Below are 26,857 nucleotides of genomic sequence, written 5' to 3'. Positions count from 1 at the left end.
TTGACTAACTGGGAGGACCCATTGCGGTCCAGTCAGGTCTCAGGGAACACTATCAGTGCTGTACTGAGCCAAGTAGTTTCAGGGGAGCAATCAGGTTCAGGGACCCCCGCAAATAGCTCTGCTTCTAACATAACTACCTTGGCTATTATCTCCAAGGTACTAATCCCAGTGCCTCCTTCTTCTAATAGTACTTACAATGCCACTCATTTCAAGGCCTCTCCTTACTGTACTCCTAATCTTGGTTTCCCTCCAATATTTACGCCTTGTCAGGATCATTCTTGGGAGAAACATCAAGTTGCTAAAGGTTTCTCCTCTTCCCCCTCTCTTAAGAGGTATGTTTATAACTTTAATAACAGTGCCAACTCCTCTACAGGAGTAGGTTGGTCCTGGTTTCAATGGCTGATTTCTAATGAGAAGGGGGCTTCAGCTGATATTTCTGCATTGGCTCAATTGCTGGGAGTCAAAAGCTGGCTGGCTAATGTTTCTGGCACTGTTAAGGAGAATGAACGAGGTAATAGACTTACATCTGTTTCATTCAACTCTTTGCTATATAATGCCACATTACCCCCTGCAATGGTCTGCGTTCAATCCCCGTTCTTGTTCCTTTTGGCTAATGACACCTCGTCGGGGATGCTTGACTGTTCTAATATTACCTGCTATTTGTCTGAGTGTTGGAATGGCTCCTGGACCACGGCAGTGGTTATGAAAATTCCAACTTTTGTCCCAATCCCAGTCACTGCGGACCCAGATAAATTCCCCATTGTTGAACTACTTAGAGTCCGCAGGGATTTTGGAATTACAGCAGCTATAGTGACAGCTGTGACAGTGTCTGCTGCTGCAGCGGTTACGGCCGGAGTGGCTATGGCCAGTCAAGTACAAACTGCTGCCACCATTAATCAAGTTGTTCAACAAACTTCCACCATACTTGAATCCCAAAATACAATTAATCAACATATTTTGTCAGGGATTTTAGCTGCCAACCAAAGAATAGATTTACTCCAAGCTCAGGTAGAAGAATTGGCTGACTTGGTGCTTTTGGGTTGTGTTGACCAACGTGCACATTTATGCATAACCTCTGTCAGATTTAATGATTCCAGGAATGCCTCCCGCATCATTGGCGAATATTTGGCTGGAAATTGGTCCATGGCAGCGGAAGACATGATCCAGTCTCAACTAACCCAGATAGCTGTCTTGAACAGTACCCGTGTCGATCCAGTGACTTTGGGTCAATTCACCGATTGGATATCTTCTGCTTTTTCCTTCTTCAAAGAGTGGGTGGGGGTAGGCATCTTTGGTGCAATGTGTTGCTTCGGTATGTTCCTCTGTTTGTGGTTTCTCTGTCGCCTTAAGGCCCGCAGTGCTCATGATAAGGCTATGATCATACAAGCTCTTGCAGCTTTAGAAAATGGCAACTCGCCTCAAGTCTGGCTTGCGCATCTTAAACAGTAAACCTTTGTCATGGTCGTTGCACCCCAAGTTATTATAACATTGCACTGGGATCGACATGACCTTCCTTGCTATTCTCTTAGTGTTGGAAAGCCCTTGCACTCTGCCGGTTTTACTGCCATTGCACGCAGATGGGTTTCCACACTAGTGCTTTTCTATCGTCTTAAAATCCGTGCCTTTCTTTCAAGGTGCTGTCAACTTGTTTGTCGTTATAAACAGCCACAGTTCAACCTCAGTTGTCCCCCTTCGTCCACCATCGCCACGATACAGGATGCGAGGCAAAGCACTGCACTTGAGTGATCCTTGACGTGGACCTCAAGGAGAGCATGTCCTATTGCATGCGGGTTAGACGCGTTCACTCCCCGCCCCACGAAAAAAGGCGTCGGCTGATATGGGACCAGGTCTAGGGAAGGGCCCTCCTTAGGACTGAACCATACATTGCAGCCACTTCTGCACAGTGGGATAGGACCTCTACTCTCGCCTGTATTGTTTTAAGAAAACAAAAAGGGGGAACTGTGGTGAGCCGTTTCTGCCGTTTATGTAAATTATGGTCGCCATTACATGATGGCGCTGGCTCCGCTGTGGTCTGTGACAAACAACTCCTTGTTTGGGAGAGTTGGCACATGACTTTTCATCACTCTATGAGAAAGCTCCACGTGGCTGCTTTGCATTGGGGCTTGAGATGCTTTATTAAGGCTGGGAGGGGCATCCGGAGGGAGAGAACTGAAGAGAAAGAGAACTGAGGAGAAGAACTGTCAGGGGCCTGAATAAACTGCTGAAAGAAGATTCCTGAGTGTTGCGTCTTCCTTGCGGGCAAGGGGGCGCTACATGTCTCTAATGTCTCCAAGTGTGATTTAGATGATATTTTCTTCACCTTTTTCAGTTGACTTTATCACACAAATAGTCTGCCATTGCCAGAGTGAGAAGTCTTCCACGAATGTGTGGCCTCAGGAAGTCAAGGTAGCGGATCCATAGGTGGCATGATCAAGGGTACTAAGAAGAGGGTGATAAAGCATCCTCCACAGTGCTGACCTTTGCAGATAAGGTCACAGAGGACCGTAGCAGTAAAAATAATAACAACAACAAAAACACTCATCGATCACGTACTTTGTGCCAGGCATTCCACTTGGGTTTATTTTGAAGTTCCTCAGTACTAAAGGGAGCAGTGAGTCTGGCAGAACTGAGATCTCCAACTGCAGACATGTAGGAGGAAGTAGAGGCTGGCCTCTGCCCGGCTTCAGGGAGGTTGAAAGTGGCTGATGACAGGACTCTATTCTGCTGTTTTGATGCCAGACCCTTGCTTTTAAAAATCACACCAAATTCCCAGAAGGCCAATACAGTCACCAGGGGACAAAAGAGTATGAAAAAGTCCCTTGTGATGATAACAGGTCCGTAGTGTGGGAATACAGTCACTGTATGCTGCTTCCATTTTTGCTTTTCAAAATAAAAGTTTGTATCATGATTATAAAGTTCTACCTTGGTATTACATACAGGACCTTTCATGGATAAAATAATGAGGTTGCTGGACATAATGAAGAGTTCCAATTATATTTCAGTCACTGGTTCATTATGTACCTGGTACTTTGTGGGGAGGGCTGATAGGATCCTAGGTAGGGAAAAACACATTTCTGTGCATGGGAATGTGGGCATTTGTGGATGAAGACTTAGTAGCATGTAATTTTAGCAATTTTGAATATATATATTTGTACCACTTTGGTACCTAGTTGCAAAATTAAATAACTCTAATAATCAATTTGCAAAAAGTAAGTCCATAATGGTAAAATCAAATGATTAATAAGCAGTCTCTGTTTTTCAGATAGCCACATATTCATGAAAACTCATGGAATTTTAAAATCAACAGGTTTGGATATTATCTGAATTAATCATCATGTTGCAGATGGAAATAAAAAAATTGTCATTGTCTCATCTAGGAAAGTTATGGAAATACATTTAGCTTGCAGGAAATCCTTGATAGTACATTTTAGCTAAAGATTTCAGTCTCAAAAGTTTAAAGAAACATAATTGATAATTTCCCCACTGTTTAGTCAGCTTTTTTGCCTCTATGACTAAAAGTCCTGACAAAACAATTTTAGAAGATGAAAAGTTTATTTGGCTAAAACTGACGAGATATAAAGTTCATTTAATGTAAACTTGTAGATTATTAAAAATTCTGCTGATAATGTTCAGTATTATCATATGATTCACAATCCATACTATAACTCTTATATAAACTGTTTTTCTGAGGTGTGTTGCAATGTTTCTTTAAGTTTTTTATTTATTTCTTACTTCAAAATAGTGAAAAAAATGTCGGCTATGCAAGTTTTCATGAATGTGATTTATTACTTAAGGTTTCATATGTAATTGATGTATTTCTTATCATGCTTCCAAAGAAACTGGAAATCAAAGAGAGTTTTTTTTTTCTCAAAGCTGTCTTATCTGTGAATGTAAATACATTAATCTATGGCAGAGCATAGAAAACTTGTGAATTATAGCATTTCTGAGTACAATCAGAAGTTAATCAAAAGGCTAATATTTTGTGCTCACAGACCCGCTCACATCTGTGAAGGAGCTTAGTATCCATAGCAACTATCATAACATAGCAGTCTGTTTCTCCCAGACCCCTTTTTTTGTTTGTTTGTTTTGTTTTAGATTAAGAAGAATTCCCTAGGCTTATTGTTAATATTTTGTGCTAGCGAACTACTGAACCAAGAAGACAATCTTGCTAGCAACTGTGTTTGAGATTAACTTTTGAAAAATTAATTTATTAAAGAGGAAAAGCCAAATGCTTGCCATAAATATAACAATCAAATACATGAAATTTATGGAGTCATTAAATAGGCCAAATTCAGAATTTCCAGCTGTGAATCTAATTGAAAAAAAAAACCCTTCATTTCTTTATAATTTACTGATCAATTAGATATGTAAAAACATACATTAGACAGGAAATCCAAGTGGTCCTAATCCATTACAGTTAATCAATACATTTATAAAAATAATATGTATACATAGGAATCATTGATCCTAAGTCAATGTCCATGCTTTATTATGTACTTATTTTTTTTTCCATTTTAATTTGTTATATATGACAAGAGAATGAATTACAATTTATATTACATATATCAAGCACAATTTTTTGTATCTCTGGTAGTACACAAAGTAGAGTCACACCATTCAGGTCTTCATACATGTACTTAGGGTAATGATGTCCATCTCATTCCATCATCTTTCCTATCCCCATGTCCCCTCCCTTCCCCTCCCTCCCCTTTTCCCCTTTGCCCTATCTAGAGTTCATCTAATCCTCCCATGCCCTCCCCCACCACTTTATGAACCAGCATCTTTAAATCAGAAAAAAACATTCTGTATTTGGTTTTCTGGGATTGACTAACTTCACTTATCACTATATTCTCCAACTCCATCCATTTACCTGCAAATGGATGATTTTATTCTGTTTTATTGCTGAGTGATATTCCATTGTGTATAGATACCACATTTTCTTTATCCATTCATCTACTGAAGGACATCTAAGTTGGTTCCACAGTTTAGCTATTGTGAATTGTGCTGCTATAAATATTGATGTGGCTGTGCCCCTGTAGTATGCTGCTTTTAAGTCCTTTGGGTATAAACCAAGAAGAGGGATAGCTGGGTCAAATGGTGGTTCCATTCCCAATTTTTCAAGGATTCTCCAGACTGCTTTCCATATTGGCTGCACTAATTTGCAGTCCCATCAGCAATGTGTGAGTGTGCCTTTCCCCCACATCCTCGCCAACACTTATTGTTGTTTGTATTCTTAATAGCAGCCATTCTGACAGGAATGAGATATACTTTTTTTATGTTTAAGTTTCCTATGGGGGTGAACACTATGATTAAAAGTAAACCTTTTTAGGATATACAAAGTACAGCTCCAACTTGTTTTTTAATCTTGGTGCTATGGTTTGGACATGGTTCGAGTAGGTTCCCCAAAGGTTCATTGATTTGAAGCTGGGTTTCCAGGGTGTTGATGTTGAGAGGTGTTGGGACCTTCAAGAGGTGGGGACTCATGGGAGACAGCCAGGTTGTGGGTGCCACCCTCAGAATGAGCTGGTTCTCCTGACAGTGAGTTGCTCTGGAGCAAGACTGGCCACAAGAACCATCTTGGCTTCCTGTCTCTCCATGTGATCTCTGCCATTGTGCTTCAGCCATTGTGACGTCAGCCGCCATGAGGCCCTCACCAGAGCCCAGCAGAACTGGCCCCATGCTCCTGGATGCCCAGACATGAGTTAAATAAACCTTATTTTTTAACAGATATCCCAACCTTGGATATTTTCTTATGGTAATGGAAAACAAACTAATACAGTTAGAATTCATGCTTTCAGATGCAAAAGTAAAGAGACCACCACATCTTACCTTTATTTTGAAAAATGCTTTAGGAAAAACTAACCAAAGAAGTTGCAAGCATGCCACATAACTAACTTAGAGAAGAGAAACAGATGCCATTTATTTTCTTTCATGTGTCACATACAATGTGTTAGACCAGTTTTCTGAAGCTTTGTTCTGTGTCATAAACACAGAAGGGATTAGTAACTTGCAAAACACTGTCTCTTCTTCCACTCTCAGAAATCCTCCTCCAGGAGGTCTGAGGCCCGAGAACCTGCCTTTCTGACACCTTCCCAGGGAAGCTGGGGCTGCAGCAGTCCCCCTTAGATTGTGAATCATCTCCAGCCTTCTGCAGGTACTGAAGTCGATGACTGTCCACTTTGCTGTAATTTGTCTTGTGTTCACCTTCCTTATTTCCTGAAGTAACTTAACTTTCAATTATTACTTTTTCTTCATGTTAGCCTAAAGTACCTCTCTTTACTGTATTTCCTTTTAGTCTTCTACTCCTGAAATTTCAATTATCACATTTTTGTGGATTGTTCTAAAATATCTCTAGATAGACTTTAAGCTCCCCTCTGTGTTTCAACGCTTTTGCCGGTTGACAGCCTGCTGACTGAACATGGATCTTGGTTTCTCTGAGCCAGGCTTGGTTTAGCTATGGCCCCAAATCTGTAATATGTAAACTTCACCTAATACTTTACCTAGAAACACCGCAGCCTTGGTTATTCCTGTAAGAAAACTTGACCTTTCTGATTGTAAGATATGTGTTCTGTGACTGCGGTCTGCTTAGTTTTCTTAATTTTTTCTCATATATCCTAGGTGATCTTGAAATAAGTTGAACATATAATAGGAAAAAATACCATTGGTTCTTTGATAAAACAGCACTTAAGGAATCTAAATTAGCTCATAACCTGCTAGTTTAACCTGCTGCGTCTGTGTGGTTTTAGAACAGGTCCTTTTGCTCCAGTGTGACCAATGGGTGTTACCACCTGAGCGAGGACTCACTCGCACCAAGGAGGCTCAAGGCCAACTGCCCCAGATGCTAAATACAGAGGCTTGCTCCTCTCTCCTCTAAAGCCCTGTTCTCCTTGCCAACAAGCCAAGCCAGGACCCTCCCCTGCAGGAAATCTCCAGCATTCTACATGTTTCTGTTTCCACATCTAAAGTGACCGTCCCTGCTGTCCTCAGAGGTTGCTCACCAGAGCCACATCTGTGTTCAAAGCATGCAGACATGAAAGGGGACAACCAGGGCAAGAACTCACATACTTTTCAAGGACCTAAAATGGGAAATGTGCACATTATTTCTGTCATTTTATTAGTGGAAATTTCATCCCATGCCAATACCCAGGCACGAGGGAAGTGCTGTATAAGAACATGTCTGTACCTGTCTCATTTGTGGGTGGGCACTGTGTTCCCTCTCTGTTGGATCATTCATTCCAAAGGTTTGTGTACAGGAGATAGCCTTGGGGGGTAAAGACAGCGTAGTCCTCCACAGCAGAAGTGAGACCACCTCACCAAACATGAGCCCTTTGTTCCCCAAGCTCAGGCTTCCTCTCCTACGATGCTGTCCATGATGTGAGAAGGTGTCATTTGGCCTTCTTCATGCAGATCTGAGGAGCTAGGGCTAGGGGCCCAGGGGTGTGTCACAGAGGACACGTTCACTAAGGACTCTCACCCTTGCTATGAGTAAGGTACCTGAGACCTGGCAGTCTCATGTCTGCCTCAGTTTGAAATCAGGGTGACATCTCAGTGCCTTCACAGGGTTTGACAGTTGAGGCAATGATGGTGGGATGGTGTCAAATGACTTGGCTTTATGGAAGAGGAAAGAAGAGAGCCGGTGGCTTGCTGAGAGTCTATGGAATCCCGAGTGAACATGTTGCCCATGGTCTGCCTGAATCCACTTTATCAACTATTAGAAGAAATTTGGGAAATAGTCACAAAATAGCACAAGGGAGGTTTAAACAGTGCTGCCCACATCTTCTCTGGCTGTTGCTCTCTCCCCTGGGTGGGAGGACTTCCTAGTTAGTGGAGAACTACTGTCACGTTCACTGTGCAGCAATCATGGGTACTGAAATCTGTCCCCGGTGGCAGGGTGCTCTGAACCCTCTCCAGACAATGGCTTGAGAGACAACTCAGCCTGGGCATCAGAGGAGGGAAATGCATGACTGCGCTGGGCAGAAGCTCGCAGAGCCCCATGTCTGCTAGGTTGTTTGGAGAAGTACGGGCAGCGGCACAACCAGTTTCAAGGAAGGAGAGCATTGCTTACATGGCTTCGCAGCTCCACAGCTCCTGCTGTCTCTCCAACCAATCTTGGATTCATTCAGAAATGACAGTTAAAGTTCTAGGAGGCACTTTAAAAGTTCCTATTTGCTTTAAGGAGACTCAGATCCTCTCATGGAGAACATTCCAAAGGATGTGTGTGTATGGGGGGGCAAGTTGCATGAAATATGTAAGAAAAGTTCCATGAAACATATAGCCAACTCCCACGGAAATGCAGGCATCAGGCACTGCCTGGTTTGCATGCTCATTGCCCACCACTGGGTTTGGAACATTGGTGAAGGCCATCTGGAGGATAAGACCCTGCCAAAAGAAATCTCCATGTCCTTCTGCTGCCCATTCCACATCCTAGAAATATCTCCTAGCCTCATGTTAAAGCTGCACAAAAAGTCAAGTGTTGTAGGAATGGGCAGCAAATGCCTCATACTAAGATGGACTTCTTGGCAGTAGGCGAGCATCTCAGTGAGTCAAAGTGGGTTTGGCCAAAAGGTCAAATTCCATGCCTTTGCAGACACAAGGAGAACAGTATCTGCAAATGGAACACCAGACACTGCATTCTTTTGTGGTCAGGGATGCCTTAGAGCTTGAGTGAATTTCCTTTATTCATAGGGACCCCACATGTGCCTTGGAGACTGAGCTTCTGGTGTGAAACCCAGCATTTACTGCTTCCTTTGTGAAAAGAAGAGGGGGAACTTGCCCCCTATGAGAGACCTTCTGGAGTTTAAGGAAGCGTGATGAGTGGTATTCAGATGATAATAGTGACAGAGAGTGCTCCTAAATGAGACTACCTTGGATGCTGAGAGAGTATCCTAGAGAGAGGGCAGTCTCATTATTTATGTGCTCCCAGTAGGCAGTTTTGTTGACAATGGTATTATCTAATTATAAAAGAGGGGTTGAGTTTTTAATGTATCTGTAGCTGAAGTGATCAGTGGTACCATCTTAATCCTGGAAGACATTCCAGTCAGCCCCAACTCACTAAAAAGAAGGATTTTGTAAGACAGACTTGTGCTATACCCAACCCATGTAGCCTATAGAATTGTAAAATCTCTATTTTCTGTAATACTCAGTAGAGAAACAAGAAGAAAGCCGCGAGTCTGTTAAAGTAGACCCTGATAATTCCTGGGGTTTTCCCAGCTGACTTGGTTTGAGGTAGGGAACAATGTGGTCAAGGTCAACTGCCCAGCACACCCCTGCTGCAACCAGCGTGGCCAATCTAACAGGTTCTGGTGAGTGTGGAAGGGGGATAAGAAAAATAAAGACTCACAGACTCAGACTTTGAAGATAACAGCTGGGGTCAGGTGGAGTGCTGCTCTCTGATGGAGAAGCAGGTCGCCAGCAATCTTTATATATGTCTCATTGTCAGATTAAAGACTATGCAAGCATGTCTTTGCATTCATGAAAGTTACAGAGTTAGCACATTATGCAACTTATTCTGCAGTTACATTCTACAGCTGCAGTGTGCAATTTTAGGAGCTTTGTGTAGCTCTCAAGAAAGTCCATTGTTTAAAGTTACTGTTTTGTGGGCAGGTTTGGAGCAGCAGAGCTGGTGAAACATTGTGGTTGTCTAGCAAGAAGGTTCCTTTATTCCCAGAAGCTGTGTGCCTGAGATCAAGGTGAGGCTGATAAGACCCTAGCCTCATGGAGGGCATTACTGCAGCAGCTAGGCTTCTTGCACCTTTGCACAGAAACTTTCCCAGGCACCAAGCATATCACAGCCATGAAGTCATCAGAGATCCCAATCTCAGACATTGCTCTCCTGTTCTCTGTCACACTCTCCACATTTCTCCCTTTTTATTTTTTAAAAAAAAATATTTATTTTTTTAGGTGTAGATGGACACAATGCCTTTATTTTATTTACTTATTTTTATGTGGTGCTGAGGATCGAATCCAGGGCCTCGCCCGTGCTAAGTGAGCGTTCTACTGCTGAGCTACAACCCCAGCACCCCCCCCCTTTTAATTTTTTAAATGTAAGTGGTGTGTTGAGACTTGGAGTTGTTGGATTTTTCTTCTGAAGATTTGGCATCCTATTGTTACATTCCACTTCTTTGAGTTCTATTAGTAGTAAGAACTTTAAGAAAATCTTAAATGAGAAAACGTGAAGGGGGTTGGTCTTAGCGGCCATTAAGCCAATGGAATGCTGTGCTCTTTGGAACCTGAGTCAGAAGCCGAGTTCAGCAACAATAACTGGGGCTGCATGTCGACAGGAGGCTACTCTCCTTGGCTCCTTAAAGGTTCTACACATCCTGCAAGCAGTATCTACTTTTTTCATCACCTACTTTTTTCAGGATTATCTTTTAAAGATGTTTGTTTAAGGAGCAGAGTCAGAAGATAAAGATGGTATTTCCATCCAGAACAAAGGACAAGTATGCTTCCAGCCCTTTAAAAATATCTGCTCTCCCCAAGGTCAGGGTTCCTTTGCTGTAATGCAACCCACTTTGTGAACAGTTGTCATTTTGTTCCCCCTCTATTTTTGAGTTGAAGCTGTAACCCCTGTTACAGGTGATAAAGTGAAGATAAAGTCATTACAATGGGCCAGAATGCAGTGTACTGGTGTAAGAATGTTTTTGGACACAGAGGAAGGTCCATGTAAAGATACTGGGGGAAGACAACCAACTGCAGACCAAGGTCTGAGAAGAAACCAGACCTGTTAAGACCTTGATCTCAGACTTCTAGCCTCCAAGTCCACGGTCTGTGATGACGTGTTCTGGCCGCCTTAGAAAGCTAGGCTGCCTCTGGATACTGCTATGGTTTGAGTAATAATGTCTACGACCCGAGAGTCCTGTGATTTTGTTATATATTTTGAAGATAACAGCTGGGGTCAGGTGGAGTGCTGCTCCACTGTTTGTTTATTTTCTAGCATTCATCCAGACTAACTTTGAACTTGCAAGTAGGGTACAACCTCAGAATATTCAGTTCAAGGAAAGGGAAGCTGGGAAATCTAGTCTCTAGCCTGGTGGCTACATGCAGAGATGACATTCATGGAGATAGGAGGGTTAGTACCACCCAAACCAGGAAGGTTGGGACAAGAAAGTGAAAGGGCAGGTGGGATAATAACAGCAGAAACAAGAAGGAGGTGTCACTGTCCTGAGAGTAATGGCAGGATGTCATTCAGTCATTTAAAGTATCACAGCCATTTCAAATCAACATTTCCCAGTGCTTTTTCTGAGGATCCTATGGATATTTCCTGATTAAACAGTTGTAAATGGGACTTTGTTGAGAACTTTCAGAGGTTTTGTGTGCCAGTGACAATACTGACTTGACCCCAAGAGACGTGAGGTGATAATTTTCCTTAATATTTTTATTGCAATTGACATTTGCCATCTCATAGTCATTCTTGTCAAAATTCACAGAATTCTAGTTAGTCAACTGATGTCTCTGAAACTAAGTGACTTGATTTAAAGCTCTGTTCTTGTAAAAGTGAGCAACAAAATCCATATGCTCACATTTCCATTTGAATAGTTTTTCTAGGATGACACATCTTTTTAAAATAGACATAAATTTGAGGTAAACAAAGGTCCAATGTATTGTAAAAAAATGTGTGCAATTCTTAAATACGTTATATAAAGTATAAGAACTATTTAATCTATCTAAATCTAAGTAAATAGAAGTAAAACCTTAATTATACTCTATGTAATCTTATTGTTAATGTTTTAACAGATAGTTTTATCAGGATGTATAAAATTTTGGATGCATTTTTTGAGGTGGGAAATCATTTCAAGAAAATGTGTGTTGAGGAAACAATATTTTAGAAAATCTGATTTCTTGTAACATGTAGATAGAGTCAAAATGAGTCTCCTGATATATTTTAAGCCACTGTCCTGTTTACCTGAGCAATATCACCACTGATATTGAAATTCTTAAGTTAGGAGACACTGGCTTTTGTGAGTCAGGTTTTCTTCCTTGACTATTGAGTTTCAAGATATCATTGTTTCCTTTCCCCAGTGGATATGAAGTTTCCAAGTGCTTCATAGATAACTGTTCTGTGTCAGCTTTTCATCATCATGACTAAAGTTACAGAGAGGAACAATTATTTGGGCTGATGGTATCAGAGGTCTCAGTCCATGGTCAGCTGACTCCATGGCTCTGGGCGTGAGGTGAGGCATGACATCATGGTGGAACAGAGTGGTGGAGGAAAGCTCTTCAGCTCATGGAACCAGGAGGCATAGAGAGCAGGGAGCCAGAGACAAGATACAGTCCCTAAAGACATGTCTCCAGTGACCTAAGTCCTCCCGTCACATCATACCTGCCCATGGGTACCACCAGTAGTCCATTCCAATTATAATCCATCAAATAGATTAACCCACTGATGAGGTGACAGCACTCATTAGCCAATCTTTTCCTAGAAGTCTTACCTCTGAACCTTGCTGCATTTGGTAATTGCTTGATGACCTATCAGAGGGACAGTTCCAGATCTAAACCATGGCAGGCATCTGGAGTATGTGTGCTTGAATGTGAGGCACACTGTGCCCAGTTTGCTCTGTTCTGCAGGCAATGCTGGTAGTGTTTGGGAGGGTGGTGAGTGGACTCCTAAATGTACTCGTGTACTGTTGCCCAGGATCTGCAATTGTGTAAATTTGCATGGCAAAAGGGGATTAGGTGGTAGATGGAATTAAGGTTTCCAATCAGCTGGTCTTAAAATAAGGAGATTAGCCTGGTTTATCAGGGAGGGGGACTGATACAATCACAAGTGCTTAAGGTGAAAGAGGGCACCCCTTAGTCAGAGTTCTGCCACATGAAGCAGACTCACCTGGTCTCAGTCCAGGAAAGCAGCCAGGATCTAGAAGCTGGAAAAGGCCAGAGAATATTTCTTTCCTACAGCCTCTGAACGCAGCCTCCTGAAGACTTTGCTTTAGAACCCAGTGAGGCCCATTTCAGACTTTGCCTCTGGACTAGAAGGTAGTACATCTGTATTGTTGTAAACCAGGAAATGTGTGGTAATTTGTCACAGCACTGCTACAGAGCTAATACAGCACAAGAGGAGCTGCAGATTTGTTTTGGAAACACCATGAGTTTCTCTGTCCTCCACTGCCCCATATTATTGTGTAGGTGGAATTGTTTCATAGGTGTGAAGCAGTTAAGAATGGCTTGTGCAGGGAGAAATCAGTAGATGCACTGGCTACAGATGTGGTCTTGAAAGCAAACATCACCATTGCTCAGAGAGCTCCCTCTTTTCCCCAGTGCCCCTCCTGCCCCCGCCTCCCCCTGCAGCATTTCCATATTTATTCTTCACCTGGGATGTGTTCAATTTGGAAAGCAGCCATGGCCTCTACTCAACTGCCATATAAATATGGGTGTTTTGATAGGAGGAGGTCTGGCCTTAGGTCATGCCTTAATCAATGTTAGGCAGTGGCTGGGAGAATTTAGTGTGTCCTCATAGGACGTGACCACACTGCTATACAGTGAGGTCCATTTGTCAGAGCCATGAAGCTAGAGTCAATGGCTGCAGCGCATCTTCTAACATTATGGCCATCAGTAGCTGCATCATTATTATTTTTTTTTTTCAAAATAGAGACTCTAAAGGCAGTAGTATTTAAAAGCTGATAGCAAAGGATTCATCAAAGAAAACCTGATAAGGGGTTTTAGCCTAATCTGCAATTTACAAGTCTTTTCAACTGTCTGTCTTGACCTCAGTGCCTCACAGCAGGCAAAAATGTAATCCTTCTCCTGAGCTCCTTGCAGCCACATCATTAAGGTGTCTGGCTGTGATAATCTCACCACAGTGAGGACTTGCAGCAGACCTCTCCACATTCATTGGAGGTTTCTTGAGCCTGACAAGGGCCCACACCATTTAAATCACAATTTTCTGAAACTGTCATTTGAACATCAATAATTTAGCTTCCTTCCACATTTCTGGTTTCAGTCTGTTATTTGACTTTGGATGTGAAAACATAAAAGGTTTCTTGTAATACTCCTTGAACATTGATCATTGCTTGCTATGTCTCAGGTGTTTAGGAACTGGGTAAAATCACAATAATCAAGAGATAGATTGCAGATTCAAATACTGTGCTTTTTAAAGAACCAAGAGAGGCACCTATTTTAAAATTTGCACGTGTTTAGAAGCATATCTGTACAATTTATTTCTTGACTAATTCCTACTGAGCAATTACTCTAACACTGTGAAAAGTTCTTTAATACCTCATTCACTTAAATAATTGAAATAAAACTGTAAAATTCTGATGTAAATCTGTAATGTTAAATATTACATATTACACTGAATACCAGGTAATCAAAAAATTTATTGATCATCTCCTACAGAATGTTTCAATTAAGATTTTCTCATTTTATGCAATGTAAAAGGTGTATAAATGCAATTTTAAGTAAGTTAGAGATGATCACATGAATTTATGGTTTAAATATATCTTCAAATTCTCTGAGAAATAACTTAGTCTGCTGGCAAAAGACCACAGACTGGGTGGCTAAACAACAAGATTTTTTTCTCACTGAACTGAGGCTGGGAAATTCAAGATGAAAGTGCCAATGATTTGTTTCCCAGTAAAGACTTTCTTCCTGGCTTGCAGGTTGTGACCTTACCAGGAGGAAAGAAAGAGAAGACTTTTCAGAGTCTCTTCTCATAGGGACACTAATCCCATCCTGGGGGGCCCACCCTCATGACCCATCTAAACCCAATGCCATGGCTTTGGGGGTTAGGACTGAGCATCTGAAATTGGGGGACAGAGTCAGTCCATAACAACCAGTGATGAATAAATTCTCCTTCGATTACTCTTAATGTTTTAATATGCATATTACTCCACATCATCATTACTGTTTATTTTATCTAAGAATCAGTGCAATTAGATGGTATTTCTGCCTGAGCTAGAAATATCAGATGCTTTATTTAAAATATTTTGAATATATATACAAGCACCATGCATCAAGGCTGATTAAAAGTTTATGGAATATATGGAAAAATGAAATAGACTGTGACACACGCACAAACACACAACACACACACCAAATTTCACAATGGGGTATTGCTACTTCCTGCACAGCCATTAATTCAGGTTTCTGGACCAGGCAGTGAGGGGATGTAGAAAAGACAAACAGACACACAAACAGAGAAAAAGCTGGGTCTGGGTGATTGCCTACAACCCTGGTAAGGAGGTAGAGACACACAACAGGCTTGGCCTGTTTATTATATAGGTATAAACATCAAAAGGATCTATTGTGAGAAATCTTCTACAAGTAAGCGGAACCAAGGTCATGAGTGTGAGCTGCTTGATTGTGATCATCATCTTGCACCCATAACTTTCTAACCCTGAGCTGTCATCTGTACCTCAAGTTCAAGAATTGAATAGCTCCATGGCTGGAACAGAACCTCCTATTGAACAGGGCTTCACCAGTCTCAGACCAATGCCTTCACACTGACAGTTCCCAAGAGAGGCATCACTTTGGTTACAAGACAGTCCAAGACCCATAATCCAATCTCCACTCCCCACAGTATACAAAATGGCTTAATTGCAGAAAGTGACAAGGAGGTGATCTTCCCCACTTTTCTTTGTATTTTGTACAACTTCACACAGGTGTTTTCATTGTAAAAAATAGTCATTAGAAACCTACTAGGTACCAAAACTATGGTGATTGCTTAAAAAACTGGAAAATTATTTTTCTTGCTGGGACTCATCCTTTTGCTCCATTCCCACATGACTGTGTCACCATCCACATGTTTGTCTTTCTAATTGTCTACGCATTCAGGTGGTGGCTGCCCATCTTCAGTCAGGCAGCCCACACTCTCACCCTGAGTCTCATCAGTCGCGACATCCACTTCCCCTCCCTGATCTCAGTGTCAAACATCTTACTTCTGACCACCATGTCCTATTCCCTGGCTCACTCCCTCTAGCTCTAATTTCATTAATCGTCAAGTCCCCCTTCCCATGTCTCAAGCCATCAGACGCCCATTATCTTCCTCATTCCACTGGAATTCTATGGGTAGTCAGGATGGTGACCTCTGGACAAACCTCTGAAACGCTTCCTGCTCTCACCCCATAGCTGTGCTCCTGGGCAGAACACTGCCTGACTTCTAACCTGTCAGTTGGCTGGATCCTCTCAGTGCTCCTTACCCTCCTGTCTGTGACCTGCCTGTGTTCCCAATTCCTTCACTGAACCAGTGAGTCCCTGTGGAGTTGAAGCTCTGTGGATGAGTCACACTCAGGGTCCATCTGGAAGGTGAAAGAGGGCAAATGCTGTCTGTTGCCTTCTTCCTGGAGAGAACAGAGATTATGATTCTCATCACCTTGTTGGGGCAATCTGACCATCAGCTGGGGTTTCCTCTAGGCCCTCTGACCAGACATGTTACCAACTTTCTGATGCTCTGACTGAGGACTTAAGAAAGAGCAATGGTTCCCACTGACCGTGGGTCTTCCAGGTTCTCAAATGGTTTAGTAGTATGTAACCACCTGTAACAATTTTTTTTTCCTTTTAATTACCTAGAAAGTCACTATGGAATTTACTTAGAAATATATATAGATTTTTTTATGACCAGTTATTGCTGTTTCTGTTACTGGAACTTGATACTCACCCTTGACAAGATTCCTCTGGCTTGTTACAGTAGATACCTGAGCAGGTTTTCAGCTCTTGTGATGGTCCCTTTTCCTCTAGAGGCCCTTCTGAACATAACTGAGCACCCTTTGAAAATGGGGGTCAGATGTGCGGTTTCTCATCTCAGCACCTTTAAATGACTTCCCTGGCACTCCAAGTTCAAGCTGGCTTTCCTGACACACAGGCCCTGCTGCCTTGGGATAAACTATGTTGACCACATTGACCTCTCAGCTGCAAGATCTTCTTGTAGTTCTTCTGAATAGCAGCATGTGCCCACTGTACGGTCTTGGTTTTTGCCACTAACTCTTTCTGGAATTGTCTACTAGCTGTCCCCTCTCTAGCTTCCATACCTCCCCCTTATCATCTAGGACTTTTCCAGTGGCTTTGATGTAAAATGGCAAAGACCTCCTTCTCATCTCCATCTCAATACAAGTGTTTTAGCACTATGTCTAAGATTTTACTTATTTATTTGCTTATTGTCTGTCCAATCCACTAAGGTAGGAAATTGTCTTATTTTTTCTCTCATTGTTGTATCTCTAACATTCAGAAAGTGTTTAGTACTTCCTGGACTCTTAAGTATTTTTTGTAATGAATACATGGGAAAAAATCAGTTCATTTCAATAAACATTTACCAAGTGGTCAAACTGCTTTTTATGAAAACACTCAGTACATCTTGACCCAGGAGCAATCAGACATTTAGATGAAAGTTTGGAAAACAAGATGAAGCAAAAAGAGAGGAAGTGTGAAATCAAAGTTGGCAAAAGTTACTGCTCTAGATTCAACCCAGAAGGGAGAAGAGGGTGTGGCCACTTTAGAGGAAGGAGAAGGTGAAGGGCTGACTCTGTCTCCCCCGCTTTGTGATTCTCTCCAGGCCCTAGCCAAGAAGAATGTGATCAAGTTCAGGTTCGTATTGATGTAGGTTCAAGCTGTATAAAAGAGTAGCTGGACATATTATGGTTTCTGCTTCCATTTTTAGCTCACGGATCATCCATTCATCCATTTATTACAAAAATGTAATGCAACAATTCCCTTGAACCAACGTGTTATGTCACCAGAAAACATAATTTCAGAAAAGGAAAATGAGAAAAGAAGCATTGGGTTTCTAGGGTAGTGCCCCTCCTCATCTCCCTAAAACACTTCCTGCTTAGTGGCTCAGTCACGTAACCCGGATGAGGTCTTGCCCTAAACTTCTAATCTCAGTAAAGCTCATGTCATTCCACCAAGGACATGGGAATGAAATAGAACATGTGTATTTAATCCCTATTTTTAATAACGCGGACTTTGGCGTCTCCGAGCACATTGCCTGAGCGCTAAGCCACTCCCTGCAGCCTGGAGTCCCTGGCCTCACTTGTCAAGTACATTGTGCTGCTGATGTGCAGAATATGGATGGCTCTCAGCCCTGAAGAGGGCAGCCATTCTATTTTTATTCTAGAACCAACCTAAACAACACATATTTCATACTTAAGAGTTAATACGAAGCTGAGCTGAATTCAAACTACTGACCTGGAAGTGAAAGCACTCATTTTTCTTTATATCAGACTTCTAAAATACCACTTTCTTGATACATTCAGAAAATAAGCTTAGCTAGATCCACATTCTCCATGTTCTCACACACACGTGCTCACCTGTGCCCTGTGCATGCACACATACAACACACACTTACATGCACACACACAACACACACTTACATGCACACATACAACACACTTACATGCATGGATTACATTGCTCTGTCATTTGGTGCTTTCATTCAGTTCTGCAATTCATCTGTCACTTCTTATTGTCTTTCTTACTCTAAACTGTTGGGAACTTTGCTTTTCAGAATCTTTTTGGAAGCACTATTTAATTACTTACTTCGTAGGTATAAATTTCAATCAAGTGGAAATATTCTATAGAAAAAAAGAATGAAGCCCCTAAGCAATGCATTCAACCCTTTCCACCATCTGGTGTCAATCTCCTTCTAACTTTAGATGCCACTTAACTCTTGTGATCCTAATTTTCAATAAACAAATGACTTTTGACATTCCTGTTGGTGTTATTTCGAATATACTGTTCCCTCACCTGAAATGCTGTTTCTCTGACTTGGCTTGTTAATCAGGGCCCAGCTCAGGAACACTCTCCATGAGATCTTTCTTGATGCTTTGATGAAACTGTTTTTATATTCTAGTTCTTCCAACTAAAATTCCATTTATCTATAACTTAAAGGACTTCACAAATATGATAGGCAGGTAGGTAGGTAGGTAGATAACACATGGAGAGGAAATTAAGTGAGTAGTGCATTTTCTCTGTATGAGGCACCTGATATTACTCATGAAATCTGACATTTGCATGCCTCCTCTGGCTCCCATTGCGGCTCTTCCTATACATGTCTGGAGATATTTTGATTCCAAATAATATAATTTGATCCTCTCTAAACCCTGCAACTTCAGAAATTGATGTATTCTCAGCCTAGTGATTTCTCAAGGTCATACGTAACTACCCAGAAGGAGCCCCACTCGGTTCCCGTCTGTTCTGTCCTTCCCCTCTGGTCTCTATCATGCCCGATGGGTTTCACGACCAGCAGATGCTCTAAATGGGACATTGCTGAAATGCCTACAGAACAGACCCTTTTTATACAGAATTAGAAAATTATGGAATGTGAAAACTCTTTTACTGCACACATGGAAACCCAAGCTTGTACAAACTTCCCTATAAAGCATGCAAGAATAAGCTCTAAACACTGAGGTATGTTGAATATAAAAGAAATTAGTTTGAACATGTGAATTACTCACCAAAGGGGCTAAATGCATATTTTAGTCCTGGTTTTTTAGCTGTAACAATAACACACTTATTTTTGTGCTGAATATTGAGAAGTTCTAAAACCCATGAAACAAAAACTAATAATAACCAAAATTTAAAATTTATATTCTAGACAAGAAATTTAATACCTGTAAAAATTGAAAAATCAATTATTTATCCCTGTTAAGATATGCCCTTAAAATTGAGAGTTTGAATAAACAGACACAATTCCAGTCCAATTCAAATCATTCTATTCTTTATTACAATTAATATGAAGAAAGGAACTTTGCAATTCTTTCCTCATACTACTGTGGAAGAATAATGAACACTAAGTCTCAACATTTTTAAGCAGTTATTTTTGTATACATCTTGGGAATATACAGTTAAAATTCTTTGTTTAAATATCAAGTTTTTCTTTTTACTGGTTGGTATGGTTTTGATTCTCCACTAAGTTTAACTTTGGTATTTATTTGAAAATTATTATGCACATTTGTTTCTGCTTGAATTCCAATTTAAGTTTTATCTCCCACCCTCTTTTGATTATATTATCTTGTAATTTTCTGTAAGTACAATATTAACAATTCTGCAAACGCCAAAACTTTATAAAGACATATTCTCAGGGAAGCATCACCCTCTCCCTATTCCTTCCACCAAGTTCAAATCACTTTATTACTCATCAGTTTTCATTAGTTTCTGGATCTAGTTTCCTGTGTCTTAAAAAACACCATCCCTCTGAATTTGCTGTTTGCTCTTCTTTCTTTTGAGAGAGGTAGATACATATGTAGATATTATTTTGCACTATGCTCTGTTGAGAGCCACAGCCAAAGGGGACCCAGCAAACTTTCAGACTGCCAGCTGATGATTGGCTCACAAAGGCCCCAGCAACATCTAGCTGATTGGCTCCTCTGGGGTGATGCTCATTGGGCTGTTTCCCTGCCCTTTCAGACCATGGAGCTGCTCATTGGGGGACTTTTTTGGCTCCGCCCATGCGACCCAGCCAATCGGCCTCAAGAGCAGGAGGATTGTGGGAGGTGGTGAGGCTTGTGGTTGAGGGAGAGGCTTGTGGGAAGCCAGTGGTGGCAGTTGGGGCTCTGAGGGTTTTTCCTGAGGAGCTGTGTGGTGTGGTGTGTGTGGTTCTAAAAATAAAGTTAGTTTCTTTTGTCAAGTGGCTCCTGATTGTGCCCAGCCAGACTGCAGCAATGCTCCTTTCCACTTAACAATGTACCTAGAAATTACCTAAATCAGTTTATTCCTTCCTTTCTTAAACTGCATAGCAGTACATTGTATGTAAAATGATCTTTTAAAACAATTTCCTATGTAAGGGCATTTAGGTTGATGAAAATATTTTTGCAATTACAGATAATGCTGCAATGAAGTGCCTTCTAAACACATATTTTTTCTTGAAAGCATATTTTTCAGTATCAATTCATAGAGGAAATATTGCTAGACCAAAAGTATACTTGCATGCAGTTTTGTTAAATATTGCAAAGCTATCTTCCATTTTTTCCCAGAGTCTCACCAACAGAATATGTTGTAAATATTTTACATTTTTGTCAATCTGATAGTTGATACATGGTATTTTATTTTAACTTTAATTTATATTTTTCTTATCATGAATAAAGTTCAACATCATTTTTTATGCTTGAGGGTCATTTTCTTAAGTACACATATTTCTATTGAATTTTTGGTCTTTTGTCCTGTTAACTTTTAAAAGTTCTTTATATAACATATTAGTATTTGGAATTAACCTAAGTGTCCATTGGCAAAGGAGTAGATAAAGTAAAGATGGCAAGCATACAGAGTGGAATATATTCACCCATGAGATGAAGGAAATCCCCTCAGGTGCAAAACTGGAAGACATTGTGTTAGGTGACATAAGCCAGGAAGAGAAGTACCACATGATCTCACTCATGTGTGACCTAGAAAAGTTGGACTCATAGAAGTTAAAAGTAGATGGTGATCACCAGAGCTGGGGTTGTGGAGACAGACTGGGGAGATGTTGGTCAAAGGATATATAACTGTATTTAGAGGTGAGGAATTAGTTCAAGAGATCTAATTACAGCAAGATGATCATAGTTAATGATGAAAGAGTGTATTCTTGGAAAATGCTGAGAATGGATGTTAAATGTTACCACAAAAGCAATTATTATGTGAGGTGAAGCATATTTTCATTAGCTGGATTTAACTATTCCACAGCGTATACATACTTCAAAAGACATACCATCTGTGATGTATTAGAATTGAACACATTGTCTGTAATGTAGGGTGCAAATATTTTATGCCAACTTGTGGTTTGTTTTTTGAATTTTTTAATGATATATTTACCATGCATTTAGAAATAATTGTGTCACCAAGTTTTTAAATTTCATCTAGATTTTGAGTCATAATAAGAAATTTTCTCCATAGCTTATAGAGGAATCATCCATATTTCATCCTGGAAATTATATTATTTCATTTTTTTACATTTACGTGTGTGATATATTTGGGTTATTTTTATCATGGTCTATCATTCCTTGAACAGATTGAAACATCAGCTTTTTCTATACTTTCTTCATGTGCACTGGACTATTTCTTGGCTCTTGGTTCTGTTTGGCTGGATTGTCTGTCTATCTGTGTGTCTGTCATGACCACAGTCACTTCCAGAGTGAAACACCACGTGGTCTTCATATTCTATTTTCAAGTTACCTTTTTTCTTGGTTCAGTGTTTGCTTAGTTATTACAAACCTTTGACTTTTTTTCAGATATCCAACAAAATTGGTTCTTAGATTTCTTGTTTGATTTTTTTTTCTCTCTTTTGTTCTTCCAGACATGACCCTGTCTCCTTCTTTTCTTTCTCCTATACATCCAAGAATCCAAAGATCGCCTCTCCTGACCTTTTACTCATATTCTTCCCATGATGGGGGCATCCCAGGGGAGCAGCCTTGAGGGTCTCTCCAGTCCCTTCTATGTAGTCACTGATCTTATCCAGACAAAAATGCTCATATGTTCTGGTGGCCAGTTAAAACCTAAAGTGGCCCCTTATTTCTTGCTTTTGTGCACATCTGTAAATTCTTCATTCTTTGCGAAGATTAATTGGGACAATTGAGAGAGCAGCACAGAAAATGGAAACATCCTTTTCTACTTATGATTATTTAGAATTATATAGTGTTCTCTGTAGTCCAGTTATTCTGAAGACATGGAATTTACTTGGCTCTTTTTGTTGTTTTTCCCTATTGTGTTTTGCAGTATATTCAGAGGTTTAGATGGGTAACATTACCTAAAAATAAGTTCTCCAAATAATTTTAACAATTCATGTGTGAATGACACAATGCCTAGATACTTTGATAAATTCATCTGCAAGCTACAATTTATCTTATCCTTATTTTTTTTTTTAAAGATGTGTATTAACGGACACAGAGCAAGGAGCTCTTTGGTATGATGTTCAATACATTGTTTACCTTTTGGCATTAAGTAATTTCAGGTTGCTGTGAAGAGGATTGAAATGTTGAGGCCAAAATTATTTTATCATTGATACAGCTATGCCATAGTTAGAATAATGAGTAAAGAATGGAAGAAAGAAATCCCTAAGGCTTTACTTTAAAAGTTACTTAAACAAGGACAACAAAATTGATTTTGCTATCCTCTGGAGTGTTACAAAAATTCAATTTTATAATAACTCTGCACTGAGATACTACTACTACTTCTTAGGTAGCAGTTAGCACCAGAAAATTGCTTCAGGTTGCTATTATAGGCACATTTGTATTTCATTTAACAAATAGTTCAATATTCTTCAACATGTATATGAAACTGTGCATTGCAAGAGCATAAGACTATTTCAGATGTATGCCTTCTTAGAATTTAGAGTCTAATTAAAGAGACCAAAAAGTTACCTCTTGATGAATCACAACACTCCAAACAAGTAGAATAATGCAAAGACAAAGTCAGCAACGGAGGCAATGAGCGATGCTGTTCAGAGGGAAGAGTCCAGTGAGGACCCATCATCGGGAAAAGCTTTGTGCAGGAAATGGGCTCCCATGCTAGGAAGATGCTGAGGGTTTTAATTGAAGGTTGGAAATGAAAAAATGCATCGTTGTCTTAAATAAGAAGCTTTTATTGCAAATAAATTTGTATAAAATAAACAAATTAAACTTCAGATAAGTAAGAAAATAAATGGTTATTTTTATTTAAATTATTGATAGTAAAAGTGTTTCCTCAAATCCAAAAACCTCAGGTATCTTCTAAATTTAAGAATGGGAGACCTAGATCCCATCCTCAGGGAGAGTGCTCAGTGACCTGGGTGCTATGCTCCAGGGTGCCTGGATTTCTGCTGCAGTCGCAGGAGAGCACCTTTGCTGTCCTCTGCAGACTCACCTTCCCACTCCTTGGCCCCAGCGTGCCTGCGCTGCAGCAGGAGAGCTTTAGGTTACAGCTCTGTAAACAGACCTTCATCTACATCTTTGTTGACCTAAGATTAGGTCATGGCATTTTGGGAAAATCTTTCCATCACACAGTAATCAAGATTTAGTCATTTACTCAGAGTAAACTCAATTTTAGTACAATAAACTCCCCTGGAATATTATTCCTACTGAATGAGCTTTTCTACCCTAGTAAACGTTTTCCTCTAGAAGGACTTTCTCTTTACATTTTTCCATTCCTTAGTAAAGTGATGCCTGAATGATCTGCCCTTGATAGAAGCAGCATTAGAGTTTTGAGGCTGTGTAGTGGCACAAGTTTGGGTGAAGAATGAGCAGCATCAAGCTGAATTTTTAAATGTTTTGAGATCAAACTGCTTTCACCTAAGGGTTGGGAGAAAACAGCATACATTTTATTGAACATGAAGTTATATATAGCACTGAAAAAAGTTGGATGCATTTTTTTATAAATCATTTACTCATTTTGGAAATTAACTATTGACCATATCTATATTCTAGTATTTTTTTTCTTTTCATTTTTCCCTAAATCTTCTCTTCCCACCCAGGACTCTAGGAGGATCCTTTTTTTCCTGTATCAATCTGTCTTGAGTCTGCCTGACTTACATTCAGAAAACATATTATTTCATTCTTATATTTTGATTAACAAAATTGCTTTTCCATTAGTAAGCAAGTGACTATTATTCTAATGTAAATTTTGACAAAGTTTTTTTAAAAATTTTAAAATATTAACCCTGTGATTTAAAGGATTTTGTTAAATATCAGATATTGCTTTTTTTTCTGAATTTACTACTTTTAGGCCAGGCACATCCTGATGTATTTCAGCATTATTGAGAAATAACAAAAATATGTTTGTTGACTCCCTAGTGTAGTATAATGAACATCAAGCAATAGACTGCTAGCACCTCATCAATGACATTTCTCCCTTAATGAGATACATGGGGACTTTATCTAAAAGGGGGAAGCTCCCAGGAAGAGGCCTAGGCAGTTCAGTTGCATGGAGAAAAGAGTCCAACCCATCAGCTTCTCACAGCTATCCAGTGCCCTGCTTCTCGTACCTCCTCTGTGATGGTCTCTTACCTCTTTGTTGCTGTCATCAAAATACCCGACAAGAACAATTTAGAAGAGGAAAAGTTTATTTTGGCTCATGTTTCAGAGGTTCCATTCATGGTTGGCTGACTCCATAGCTCCAGGCCTGAGGTGAGGTAGAACATCATGGTGGAAGGTTGTAGTAGAGGAAGCAGCAGCTCAGGACATGGAAATCAGGAAGCAGTGAAAGTTCTGTGTACCAGGGACGAAAGAGAAACCCCAAAGGCACATCCTCAGTAGTCTACTTCCTCCAGCCACACCCCACCTGCCACACCCCACCACCCACAGGAGTGGATTAATCTACAAATTAGATGACAACTTTTCATACTCAAATCATTTCACCTCTGCATATTCTTGTGTTGTCTCACCTGAGCTTTTGGGAGATATCTCATATCTAAACCATAACATTTCATTTTTGGCCCCAAAAGTTCATGCCCATCCCTCAATGCAGAATATATTGACTCCATTTCCAAGATCCCCCATAGTCTTAAGAGTTCCAGCTTTACCCCAAAAGTCCAATTCCAAAATTTCACCTGAAACTCAAGGCAAACTCAGATATTTTTCCCCTATAAAAGATCAAAAGCAAGTCACATATATCCATTATGTAATGGCACAGAGTAAACACTTTCCTTCTAAAAGGGAGAAATAGGGGCATAGAAAGATGGGATGGGACAAAAGCAGGACTGAAATCTGGCCACACAAAAACGTTCTGTACCTCCACATGCAACGTCTGGGCCACATGGCATTGTGATGTGCTTTGTAAAGGTCCTGTGAAGCTCCGCCCTAGGAACTAGCTGGTTGCAGACCATGAAGCCTTCCTCTTGATTTGTCTCTGCTGGATTCCTGCAGCTCTCCTTGGCATATACTCAGTGTTAACTGGCATCTCTTGATCTTGGGCTCTTCCCTACAGCTTCAGATTCCTTCTCACATCTTCATGCATCATTGATCGTCCTCGTAGGGGAAGCTGCAGGGACGCCAACCCTCTGACACTTTGCCTGGTCTCCCACGTCTTCCTTTGAAATCTCAGTGGAAACCTCCAGGATTCCCAAATTCCAGCATCCTGCCTTCCTTAAGAGCCAGCACTCATGTGGTTGTCAAGAAGGTCTGTTACCAACTTGAGCAGAAGCCAAGTCTCCTGAGACCTTGGGTGCAGTAGCCAATGAGCCCCTGAGTTCCTAAATACATTGAAACGACTTCCGAGCTGACCCCACTGAATACCATGCCAGCAAGGTGTCCTGAGTCTCTTCTCAAAAGAATTTTTACTTTTATATCCTTGATACTGAGATGGTCTTGTCAATTCCTGAGATGCCCTCAGTCTGTCTTTCCTATTCCTGGGTAAAGTACTTGGCATCACTTTCATGACTATAATCTCTTTAACAATCATAATTTTCTTAGCCCCAAATTTACCCTCATATTTCTGGCCAAACATCAAGATTTTTCAAATCCTTCTGCTCTGCTTTCTCATCATGATTATCATAGTGAACTAGTAATATTCATTGCATCTCCTGAATTCTGTGCTGCATTGAAATTTTCTCTGCCAAAGTAATTAGTCCATCACTTTTAAATTCAGCTTCACAGAGTCTCAGGACATGGGCAAAATGTAGGCAACTTCTATGCCAGAATACAACACAAATGATTTTGAGTCCAATTTCCAACGGAGTCCTTATCCTCTGAAACCTCATAATCTTAGTCTTTACTGTCTACATTTGGCATTTTGGTATTCTGAGCTCCAACCAAAATCACCCATTAACTCCTTTTCCAAAATTCTAAAACTTTTCCAGCTTGCATCTCTGAACTTTTAAAAATCTGTTCTTGGGCAAAGCAGTTCTAAAGGCTTCTTAACCACATGGTTAGGTTAGCCGCAACAACAACCCACTCTCAGGACCAATTTCTGCTTCAGTCAGGGGTTTTGTCTTGTTTTGGTTTTGGTCACTGGGACCAAAATACCTGACAAGTACAATTTAGAGAGA

The sequence above is a fragment of the Marmota marmota genome, unplaced genomic scaffold (assembly GCF_001458135.2).
Source record: "Marmota marmota marmota unplaced genomic scaffold, marMar, whole genome shotgun sequence".
Lineage (NCBI taxonomy): Eukaryota > Metazoa > Chordata > Mammalia > Rodentia > Sciuridae > Marmota > Marmota marmota.
Note: the sequence above shows the minus strand (reverse complement) of the source record.